The sequence below is a fragment of the Taeniopygia guttata genome, chromosome 1 (genome assembly GCF_048771995.1).
Source record: "Taeniopygia guttata chromosome 1, bTaeGut7.mat, whole genome shotgun sequence".
Lineage (NCBI taxonomy): Eukaryota > Metazoa > Chordata > Aves > Passeriformes > Estrildidae > Taeniopygia > Taeniopygia guttata.
This window is the reverse complement of record NC_133024.1, coordinates 84,169,474-84,181,413: the sequence shown is the minus strand read 5'-3', so window position 1 is coordinate 84,181,413 and position 11,940 is coordinate 84,169,474.

Sequence of the window (11,940 nt, the reverse complement as noted above, 5' to 3'; positions counted from 1 at the left end):
AAGAGTCATAGTAATTACACATATGGCCATATAAAGAAGTTCAGCTGAAAGTAATTAAAAAAACTGGAATATTCTGTTGTAATAGAAAATTACTGAAGATTTACATTTAAGAGTTAGAAGGCGATAAATCATTTGACATTATAAAATGTGGACAAATTGTAAGAGACATATTAGGGATATCAATATGGGCATAAAGAACAGATCTGTAAGAAAAAAATCTTTGAAACCTTTTTTTCAGCATTAGGATAGAATTTTACAGGTCTAATTATATGCTGAGTTTTGCACTGTTGGAAGAATAATTTCAGCAGGGCTGTGAAGAGTATAAATTAGTATATTACTGACTTAATAAGATTTGTGTTCCTTGAAATAGGGAGCTGGCTTCAAAAGAAGGGGAATAAAAAGAGGGAAATGTGTGTAGATCTTACAACTAGAAGGAACCATTTAAAATTGCTTCAGGGGAATTTCAAGTTAAATTTGGAAATAGTTTGTCTCCAGAGGTTGTGAAATCTTTATTAGTAGCAGTCTTTGAGAGTAGGTGTTAGATAAACTTTTTTAGGAATGTCAAAAAAAAGAGCAGATCCTGACTTAGGAAGGGAAGGTAGGTTAGAGAATGTCTAGAAACCCTTCCAGGCATATTTTCTTTCATTTCTATTTTTATTTTTTCAAAGTGATGATTTCTTCTAATTTATTGGTCTCATAATTTTACTCACTGCTGCTTTACAGAATGTAAAGACTCTTATTTGGCATCTGGTCTGGTTTTAAGAGCATTATAAAATAAAGATTCCCTTCATCACATTTATGGCAGCAATGTCTAATGACCAACAAAGAATAGTGCCACTGCACTAAGTGTTGTACTCAGCAAGCATTAGAGAGCCAGCTCCTCTGAGGCTTTTGGGCTTAGAACCCTTTGTTCCTTTGTGCACGTGGTGGATCACCCTCATGCCACACAGTCCATGCAGTGTCGTTACGCTCCATTTGGAGAACTCTGTTGCACTTCCCATTTTTTCCTCTGAAAGTACTTACACTAATAAAATCATTCTTTTGGTCAGTGATGCAGATTTAACTCTGTTTCCTGATCATATCCCAGTGGAACTGAGATGCCTATGCTAAAAGATTCCTTGTCTCTCCTCTAGATAAGATGAAAGGGGGAGGCACCTTCCAGGCATGTGAGGTTAGTGCTGCCTTGCAGTGATGATTGTCCTCCCTCTGACCACCCTGAGTCCTAACCTAGATCACACAACTCCCCACCCTAGGAATTTCAATCTGGTTGAAGGCTTTTACATGGATTTATTCTTTAAATTTTAACAGTAGAATGCTCTCTCCATTTTTTTCAACAGATTCAGTGGCTTCTTTCTTCACAGCCAATGTTTCTACACTCAGTCTTTTACCAGCACGTGCAAACCTTGTTTTTAACATATCTATCATGAAGATCCTACCAACACATGCTTCTCAAGCAGCTATTTTGAATAGTAATCTTTCCACTCACTGCCCTTTACTTCACTCTTTGTTGGGTCTAGTGAAATGACCCTGCAGACAGGAGCATGGCCACTACCACCATGCAGTTGTAAGATGCCAAGAAGTGATTTTTCTGCCAGTGGGGACTTATATCCATGTTAAGGCCAGCCATCTGCCATCATTTAGGCATTTTCCCAGACTTCAAGAAGTTATGTTGGTCTTTCATTATTGTTTTGATATTCAGAATTTAATTTTAAGGACTGATCTCACTGGGGGAGGCATTTCAGTTCTAGCCAAGTTCCTCTATCAAATTTAATTCTGTGCTTTAGTGTTTCAACATCCAATGCTTTGAGGTAGGATTCCCAATCTAGGTTAACCTTTTTTTTTCTGAAACAATACCATTTTCCTCTTGTAGTGTACTGTACAAGTGACTCTACACAGACTCACAAAAATTAGTCTACCATGAAACATGACAGAATCTATTTCATCTTATTATTTTGTCATCTTCTTACTAGTTCTGTTTCTGTTTGGAGGCATGGGCTGGGGGAAAGAAAACCTGTACTAACCACTGTGAAGAAGATTAACTCTAGCCCAGCTGAAACAAGCACACTACTACACACACTGAGCAGTACAGCACTAGTCAGGCACCTGCCAGTTGATTCTGAATTAATCTAAAAAATTCTGGACAAGTGCTTGGAAACCATAGTGTTCACTATGAGCCACAGCAGCTGTAAGAGGGAACTGTGAAACATCATGGCCTCAAAGCAAATAAAATTAAACCCATACTGCAAGGGAGGTGATGGAGAAAAATACAGCAGATCAGCCTGTTTTGATCAATAGCAGCAAAACTGTAGCGGGCTTCTGATGTTACTAATGCACATCCACTCAAAGCTCAGCAAATGCAGCCTGTGTCAAGATGGTTTCACTGCTCTTAATGCCTGATCTTACTGTAAAGATGTTCAGCAGTACCTATCCATTCTGAAATCACACCCTCCAGTGCACCATAGACCCTTCTAATGATAAAGAACCATTGAAATGAAGTGTCCGGAAGCTGTGAAACCTCTTTGTTGAAGGTCTTTAAATAGAAGCAGAATAAAAAAGCTATCTGGAATGATCTAGTTAGAGAAGATCCTACCTTTGGGCAAATAGACAAAGTAAATGACCTCTTGATGTTCTGGCCAGGTGCGTTTTTAACTTTATAACCTTATGTTTTCATTGGATAGTAAGCCTTGCTAATCTATTTTTCTGAGGCTCTTGTACTGCCTCAGTGCAATGTTGATGCATCAATCTTCAGAGTGACATCTGAGCACTAGTAATGCCTGCTATTAGGTTTGCTTGCAAAATTACATTCCAAAATGACATTATTCTAAGATTGCTCTGAATGTAACGAGTCACCTCCCTTCCTGCTGCTAGGTTTTTCAGGTCTTTGAGTCTTCTTGCACTCAGGGAAAGCCTTCAAATGTGATGAGCTATTTATTGTTAAGAATGGCAGCTCCATACCTTTTAAATTTAGTGAGGGAAAATATATGTCTAATGTATAGAAGTTTGCAGAGTGGTTAGTTTTGTGGACTGCATGTAAAGAATTCCTTGCCTTTTAAATTCTGCATACCCCCCTCTCCAGCTTACCTGCAGAATTTGACTGGTGGCATAATTTGGTTTTGTCACAGGAATGGGTATTAAAATTATCGTTAGGGTATGCGTCTACCAGATTTGTCTCTACCAAGTTCCAAAGCATTTGTTCAACTGGGTTTCTGATTGCTACTATAATTAATTAAAATGTTATTTGGTTGGTAGCCTAGAAAATGCTTCTGTAGAACAATCCAGGTAGAATAGGCCCACACTTTCTTCCTGGACTCTGCTTTGATTGGGTGTAGTGATCCATTCACTGACTATGACATGCCAGCAAATTCTTATAGATTTCCTTGAAGAGAGGGACAAGTCTGAGAATATTTTATTATGATACCTTTGAAATGAGTTTCATGTAAATAAACATGGTTAAAAATAAATAAAAGTTTACCTACAGGTGTTCCTGCTCTAGATAATAAGACACAGGACACTCTAATGCATTTTTTTCTGTGAGAATGTATATCTTTTTAGCCAAACAAGTATGAATTTACCTTCATTATATTTTCCTATTACACAAGTTATTGATTATATTACATGATTTAGATATAGCCTTTGAACAGAGAGAATATATTCCTATCTGAGATTTAGCCATCTCTTGGGCTCTTAAAAGCCTGTTAGGATACAGATTTAAAATTTAGTTAATATGGTATTTAAGACGTAACACTCCTTTGTTGTTTAACCTGTCATTATGTCTGATTATTCTACTGTGTTATGAGCTTATTCAGAGTAAAAGAGAAAAACATCTTGTCTTCCTGACAAGGCAAAGCAGCAGAAGAAAATGGTAACACAAAGAGATAGTGGATCCCATTCTGCCCCATTAGATTGTATTTGCATCACTGTTTTTCAGGCATTTTAGCAAAGTTATTCTGAATTTACATCTGTGTCACCATGGACAGGATTTGGCCCACTCTGCGTAAAGGCTACATCCAGTTGTTATGGCAACAAGATTTCTAAAAATTGGGAGAGAGGAATACCAGGTTGTTGTGATAAATGATGCATTAAAAGTGACTGCTTTCTTGTGGATTGATAGTTTTAATTGATTTTTTTTTGTGTAGAATCCATCTTTATTGATGGATGCAATTAATCGAGATGTTGTTATAACAATTTTATTATTCCAATGACCAGATATCACACAGAAGATGACCGGGTTAGGTTTTATAGCAAGATGAGAGATTGGTTAGCTTAAATTTATATGACAAACTTATATTTTGTGCATTCCAACTGATGTCTGCAACAGCTGTCACACAGCAGCAGGAAGCAACCTAAAGCTAATGTTCTCACAGTGACAAGAAAGAAACTATATTTTTAACATCTGAAGCATTCTATATTCTGAAACAGAAAAAAAAAAAAAATTGTTTCTGTGAGTTCCTTTACTTGTTTCTTTCAAAATCCTTGCCTGGAGATGTAACATGCATAATGCTGCCTTATTAACTTCTGTCTGGTCTGTGCTGAGTTGAGGTTTGAAGACCATAAATCTATTTTTCCAGCCCTCTGAATTTACAAAGTATTGGGCTGAATTTTCTCGAGTGGCTCCACCAGCTTCCCCTCTTACAAATTAGCCTGCAGCAGTCATGTCCCTGGGAGGCGAGAGCTGGCTCACACCGTCCTCTTCCAGAGTCAGGGGCAGCACTACTTAAGAAGAAAACTCAGAAATGAAACCTTGGGAAGCTGAAGGCAGAAGCGAAATAAAGGTGAATTTAAGTTTTAATGATGCAGCATATTATTGTGCATGTACAGTCAGATGCAGATCTCTTCCAGTTTGCAGACATGGAAGTTCAGATGTTTGCATGTGGGTGTCCATACGTGCCTAAGCTTGCAGCACAGCCAATGGTGCCCAAGTCAATGGCATGTGGTTTCTTTACCTCAGTGTGCCACCTGCTGTCATATGAGATGTTTTGGGGCATCAGAGATATCAAGGACTTCTGGGAAGTCTAACCATATTTGAAGCAGAAACTGGATTAGTTAAAATGGCATCAATATTTAGGCAATTGGATCTTCCCATTATTTAGTCTGGACAATTACATAGGTTGGATATTCAGCTGACACCAAAGCTAGCCTTGTTTTGCTTAATCTGTATTAATCTGAAGTCTAGCTGTAACAACGTCTTAAACACCAACAAACATGTAGATACCTATATTAAAGACACATTGCCTAAAAATGGGTAATGACTTTTGCACTAGATCACTGTTTTCCAGCCATAATCCTAACAGCAAATGAAACAAAGAGACAAAAGTGCTTGGGGCTTGTTTTTAGTTAGTTTCCCATTAGTTCAATTGAACTCAGAACAAAATTTCTATTATTTTCAGAAGGGGGAAGACAGAATGCATGATTTAGAAATATAAAAACATAGTGATTTAGTAATATACCTCACTAATGATACCCTCTGGGGAAGTGGGGTTCTCAGTCTCCATAGTCTCATTTGTTTAAGATGTTTAAACATAAAGTATCTAAAATGTATTTGGATTCTTTCCACTGTCATTGTAGAGAGAGACACTTCCACAGGGTTTGACTAGTGAGCCTGACTCATGGGGCATTATGTTCAGAAAAGCTTCTAGCTGACCAGAGTTTGATGAAGTAAATTATCATGAATGATTGCAAATAACTGGTACCACAGCAATTTGGTTGCTCCAGTCTGTAGCTAAGTGGGAGTGCATGAGATCAAATCCATGCTTTCACTTCAACAGATTTAAAGTATTGACAGTGACTTATATTGAGAACTTTTTTTTTTACAGATATATAAATCTAGAAATTAATTGATAAACTAAGTATTCAGATAAAATCACCGCTATGGCCCCGACACACACTGATGATTAGAAAAGGAAGACCAATCTTCTGTGAGCTGGATTAGGTTCTGAGATTGTGTCCCACAGCGTGACCAGAAGATTTCAGGATACATATCAATCAATAGGAAGAAAACAGTCACCAAGACTCAAATTCAGCAGGGTACTTGAGCATGCAGACTATTTTTTGCTGGAGTTTCTCCTTTGCTTGAGATGAGGCACTTGCTAATCAGAGCCTAGGTTGCTACAAGCTGTAATTTGCAGCATTATCCAAAATGTTGTTCTGTCTTTCAATTGCTCCACTTACCTCATTCCTGGGAGGTCATGGCAAAACTTTGCTGAGATAAGAGGAGAGTTAGGACCAGTAAATTCTCAGTGCACCTCAAGCACTGCTTTGATGAAAGTTTCCTCTCAGAAGCCAGGATTTGAGCACCTCTCAAAAGGCTATTGTGTGTCAGTGGCCAAGTTCTGAGCGTTAATGCGTGAAGCTGCCACCCTCCTGTGGCCCTGCTCTTTGTGAGAACTTACTGCCCCATTGGAGGAACTGCAAAATCCAGCATGCCCTGACTCCTCAGCTCCTGCAGCTCCCTGCTGTGGCTGGGGAAAGTACCCTACAGGCTGCCTCTTCCCATCACAGCATGGTCTCTAAATGGCCAGGAAAAACCCAAACATCTCAGGTGGGAACATGAGGGTGATCAATGCATGGGACTGGGGCCACAGAAATTGGTTGTTAATAAATCAGCCAGCACATTTTAGTGAAACTGTTGGATCTGAGAAGTTGGTTGGGTTTTTTCTTCCTCTGAGACAATGTGTGCATGCACATATATTCAGAGAAATAGCTCATATCTTCGAAGGCAGCAAAAATGAAAACCACATTCTACTGCAAATAATAATGGCTAGAGGCTGCTATAGCATTGTCATTTTTAGCTCTTAAGCAGTGACAGTGCTTTCTGCGCTGTGGAAAAGTGAAGGTAAAATATAAGTCCTATTCAGACACTGTTGCTGGGAAGAAAGTACATAAATATGCAGCTTTAATGATCAGGAAAAGCAGCAGTGGTTACAGTCAGAAGAAACACAACATCTTTTTTATTTATTCTGGGGATACTATAGGGATGCACATTGAAAAATACGTTTAATATTGCAGGATATTTATACATTATAGCCCTGACCTTGAGTATGTTAAAGGTGCTTTCAGATATGCACAGCAGATGATGGTTCAGCTTATTTTTAACCGATGGAACTCCAAAATAGGATAAAATTAACAAACATACATGAAGCAACAGAACCAACTCTGGCAGATTTCTCTTGCCCTCATGCTCAGTTGTGCACATTCTGATAAAATCTTAGGCAGTATATTTGACTTCTGATTTATTAGTGGGAAGCTGCAGATGTAGCTCAAGAGAGAAGAGAGAGAAAAATGAGCAAGATGGGACTTATCTAAAGTTGTGACTTGTGAGCGCCTCAGCAGCAGCAGTTCAGCTGAAGTTTTGTTTTTCAAGGATTTTTTCTCTCAAGGCAAAAAGGAATGCAGGTAGTTTGGAGTAGTTAGAAAAGTTATAATGTTCCCTTCTCCTCTGGCAAACAGTCAGAAAGGAAAAATTGATCTGGAACAGAGAGCAGACATCAACCTTTCTTCTGTTCTCTGTGAGGCATTGACCAGGGCAGGAGCATGAAATACTGCCTTGGCACACAGAACAAATATCTGAGCTGATGTAAGATTCCTCTGTTGGGAGCACAGGGACAACTTCCCTTGTCAAATTGCTCAGAAAATAATAAAATGAATATACATTATTTTCCTTCATATTTGCAGAATTTTTAAAATTCATGGCTCCATTATTCAAGAAATTCATCAGGCATGAATTGAATGAACTGAAAAGTGTGGTTTATGTTGCCCCAGTATATTTGGGGTGGAACTGAAAAAGGGACATAACCCAGAAACCAAAACTGACTTTGGTGTGACCATCATACACAGTGCTGCATCCACTTCCCTAGAAGTTCATGTGAAGATGAAACAGGCAGATTTTCCCTGAGGGATGTCTTTGACAAAGATCAGGTATAACTCACCTATTGCTGCACAAGCTGGGTTGGCGCCACAGATCAGTCTCAGGGTTAGAGGATGAGAGATGGGGAGCACCTATTGTTCTTTGTCTTCTGTCTGCAAAGACACAAATAGGAATTTGGGCTGGATGATTACCAAGACTCTCAAAGCATGTCCAGTTATACCAGCTGATGGATTTTCTGTCTCTGCAATGAAAATAGTTGAGTCAGAACAAAGCAGCATGAGGATAGAAGCTGATGTAACTTCCTCTTTTTTGCTGAGAACATGTATTATGGTACAAAACCAGGGAATTAACAGTACATAAAAAGTACTTTCCATGTGGCCATTTAGCAAATTTAATAATTGAAACAAGTAAAATACATAAAAATGCACCATGAACTGTTTTAAATTGTTGATATTTCAAATCAGATTTCTATTTCAAGAGAACATAATAGGAGCAAATATTTTGCTGAAAAAAAAATAGAAATTATAACAATTATTATTAAAGCAGCTGGAAGTTTGATATCTGAGTACTTTATGAATTCTCCAGTAAATTTTTTCAATTAAAATATTATGAACATTAAATATTGAGAGTGTCAAACTCCATACAAGACTGAAATTGATACTATGAATTTAAATATGGAAACACAAAATATTCTGAAAATTAATAAGTAGTAGGATGCTACTTTCATGTCAATGAAAACATCTAATAATGTAAATAATTTTGCTGTTTGTTAGTTAGCAATCTCATAATTTTCAAAAACTTGTTTGGAATTTGATTGCTTATTTTTTGACTTTTGACTATACTTTTTATTTGTGTTATATATATGGTCTCTTTAGAATTATTCTCATCGTGCTCTTTCATTTATAGCAAGGGGTTTCCTGCATCAGAAACTTCTCCACAACAGATATATTTTCTAAATTTCCCTTAACTATCTTTTTATTCCACACTGATAACCTCCACTTATTAGTTCTCTTAATCCATGTAGTAGTTGATTTACTAATCTGAAAAGACATCCAATTCCAATCTTCTAGAAAATAATCTTAAAACTCGATTTCACCTAGAGGAAAGTGGATTTTTGAAGCAATCATGACTGCCTCTTCTTTGCTCAATACTCATGTTGCTGAAAGATTTTAATCATCAGCTGTTTGGCCCCAGGTATCAGGATGAGAAACTTGATAGTTGACATATATCATCTCTTCTTGAAGGAGAAAACACAGCATTTCTGAGAACAGTTGTGTAGACCCTGGAAGTCCAGAATGGGAGTACTCTGTACTAAAATAATCTGTGGTCGTATGAAAAGTTAAGAAAACCTCTAAATAAAATGCTGATAGTATTAAGGAGACTCTTCTTCCTTGGGGATCCCTTCCCTTCCCTTCCCTTCCCTTCCCTTCCCTTCCCTTCCCTTCCCTTCCCTTCCCTTCCCTTCCCTTCCCTTCCCTTCCCTTCCCTTCCCTTCCCTTCCCTTCCCTTCCCTTCCCTTCCCTTCCCTTCCCTTCCCTTCCCTTCCCTTCCCTTCCCTTCCCTTCCCTTCCCTTCCCTTCCCTTCCCTTCCCTTCCCTTCCCTTCCCTTCCCTTCCCTTCCCTTCCCTTCCCTTCCCTTCCCTTCCCTTCCCTTCCCTTCCCTTCCCTTCCCTTCCCTTCCCTTCCCTTCCCTTCCCTTCCCTTCCCTTCCCTTCCCTTCCCTTCCCTTCCCTTCCCTTCCCTTCCCTTCCCTTCCCTTCCCTTCCCTTCCCTTCCCTTCCCTTCCCTTCCCTTCCCTTCCCTTCCCTTCCCTTCCCTTCCCTTCCCTTCCCTTCCCTTCCCTTCCCTTCCCTTCCCTTCCCTTCCCTTCCCTTCCCTTCCCTTCCCTTCCCTTCCCTTCCCTTCCCTTCCCTTCCCTTCCCTTCCCTTCCCTTCCCTTCCCTTCCCTTCCCTTCCCTTCCCTTCCCTTCCCTTCCCTTCCCTTCCCTTCCCTTCCCTTCCCTTCCCTTCCCTTCCCTTGTATATTTACTTGTATATTTAAACAGGACAATTGCAGAATTGGACTCCACATTTTCACTGGGAAAGTCCATCCCCCTGTAGCATAGCAGTGGCCTGAAATCTGCATCACCTTATTTCTTCCTTCCACTGCAAATTGTCTCTGCTTTTTCTCCCTCACAACTGATTTCATCATCCCCAAATGGCAGATACTGACCATTGGATCCATCATCTCCCAAACAATGAAATCCTGAAACAGGATTTCAATAATCCAGTTTGTGTTATTTAATTTATTCTGAGAAAATTTTAGAGAGTTGCATCCAAGTTTTCATTTTCCTCTATTTCCTTTAGATGTGATGGAAAACATTATCCCTCCTAGGCCCTGGATTAGATAAAAATATCCAGGGAGAAAATGTTACAAGGTAGACAAGCAGTAGAGGCTGCAGACAGGTATCCCCATTGCTTCATAGGAATAATAATAGCTGCTTTCTGTCTTGCAGTGGGACTTCTGGAAGAGAAAAACATGGGGTTCTGGGAATGAAAACTGCTGGTGGGAGCTGGTGGGCAGCTCAGATCCCAAAGGGAGCCCTGGTCTCACTGCCTGGGTTGTGAGAAGCCAAGACCTCTGGGCAGCTTTACTGAGAGGGTCCTCTGCAGAGAGGCAAACTGTGTTCCTTGTCCTGTTTCCATGGGGACGGGAAATGTGCCTCTGCAGAGACAGCAGCACAAGGGGAATTGGGGGAAGCAAGATCTGAGGCTGGTCCTGTTTCCCAGACACAGCACGTGCTCCTCCAAAAGGAAATAAGAAATTTGTTTTCTGCCTATTCTGTAAACACTAGGAAAATTAAACAACCCGAGAGCTGTATGTTTCTCCTCCCAGATACCCATCCTGCTAATCAATAAATTCTACAGCTGGGGATAGGTGGGTGATTTATGGAACAGTGAAGTATCAGACTTACACTCCTTTGTTGATGTATTGATGCAGTATATTATGGAGGCAATATCCTGTAGTGAAACATTGATTCAAAACATGGTTTTAACCAGCATCAGCACTGTGGAATAACCCTGTCTACCTTAATACATTCTCTTTTTCTCTGTCCATGGGATTAAAAAATTTGGGGTGATACCATTATGACATTGCTGGCCTCATCAAAAAGATCCTAGCTTCTGTGAGAGTCACAATGGCAAGCTGCCCCTTTCAGCTGGTACACGGAAGGTGTTGGATATTGTCTCCACTGAGGGCAACTAAATGGTGTAGACACAGCTGGATGGACCAGGTAGCATTTGCAGCCTGGCCAAGGGGGGCTGCCAATGCCTCTGAAAGACAAGAGGCTGCCTGATCCCTCCTGTCACACTGCCAGCACAGTCTTTGTTTACTCTCTTCTTCCTCTCCCCATCAAGGATGAGCAGTGTTTATTTTAAAGTGGCTTTGCTCTGCCACTTCCCCAGTGAGCTGTGAGCAATGCAGCCGCCAGAGGCTATCGAGCAGTAAGGCTGCATTAAGAAACCTCCTAGGGAAGCCGGCGTACCACAGTGTTGAAATTAGACAACATATTGTACAACACAGCCTCAGATATTCAGATGCACATTTTCCTTGAGGTCCCCTAGGCACATTCAAGTCTGAGCAGTGGAGAGTACAAACAGCTGCAGTCCTCAGGAGCTGGTGGGCACGCTGTTGTCACCAGCCACTGAAGTGCAAGTCAGTGACTTTGGCACACCTTGAGGAAAAAAGTCTGCTATCCAAACAAAATGTAATTCCTCATCAGGGAGTAAAGCAGGGCCTTGAAGGAGAAGCAGAATCTGACTGCAGAGCTCCACAAGGAGATTTGCAGAAGGGAATTAAGTGTTCAGGTATTATTTGAAATTTTTTTGTCTGGCTAGAATCACATATCAACACAGATGTGCTACTATGCTCTGATGTAGAGTACTGCCTGCTAGAAAATTATAACAACTTCTTTTGGGAAGAAAATAGCAATGGGTTATATGCAATAACAGTGCAAATCTTGTTATAAATTCAGTGATCCAACAGACTACTCATACATCTAAATCTTCAGTGTGCCTCAGATACAGTGGTTGTTTTG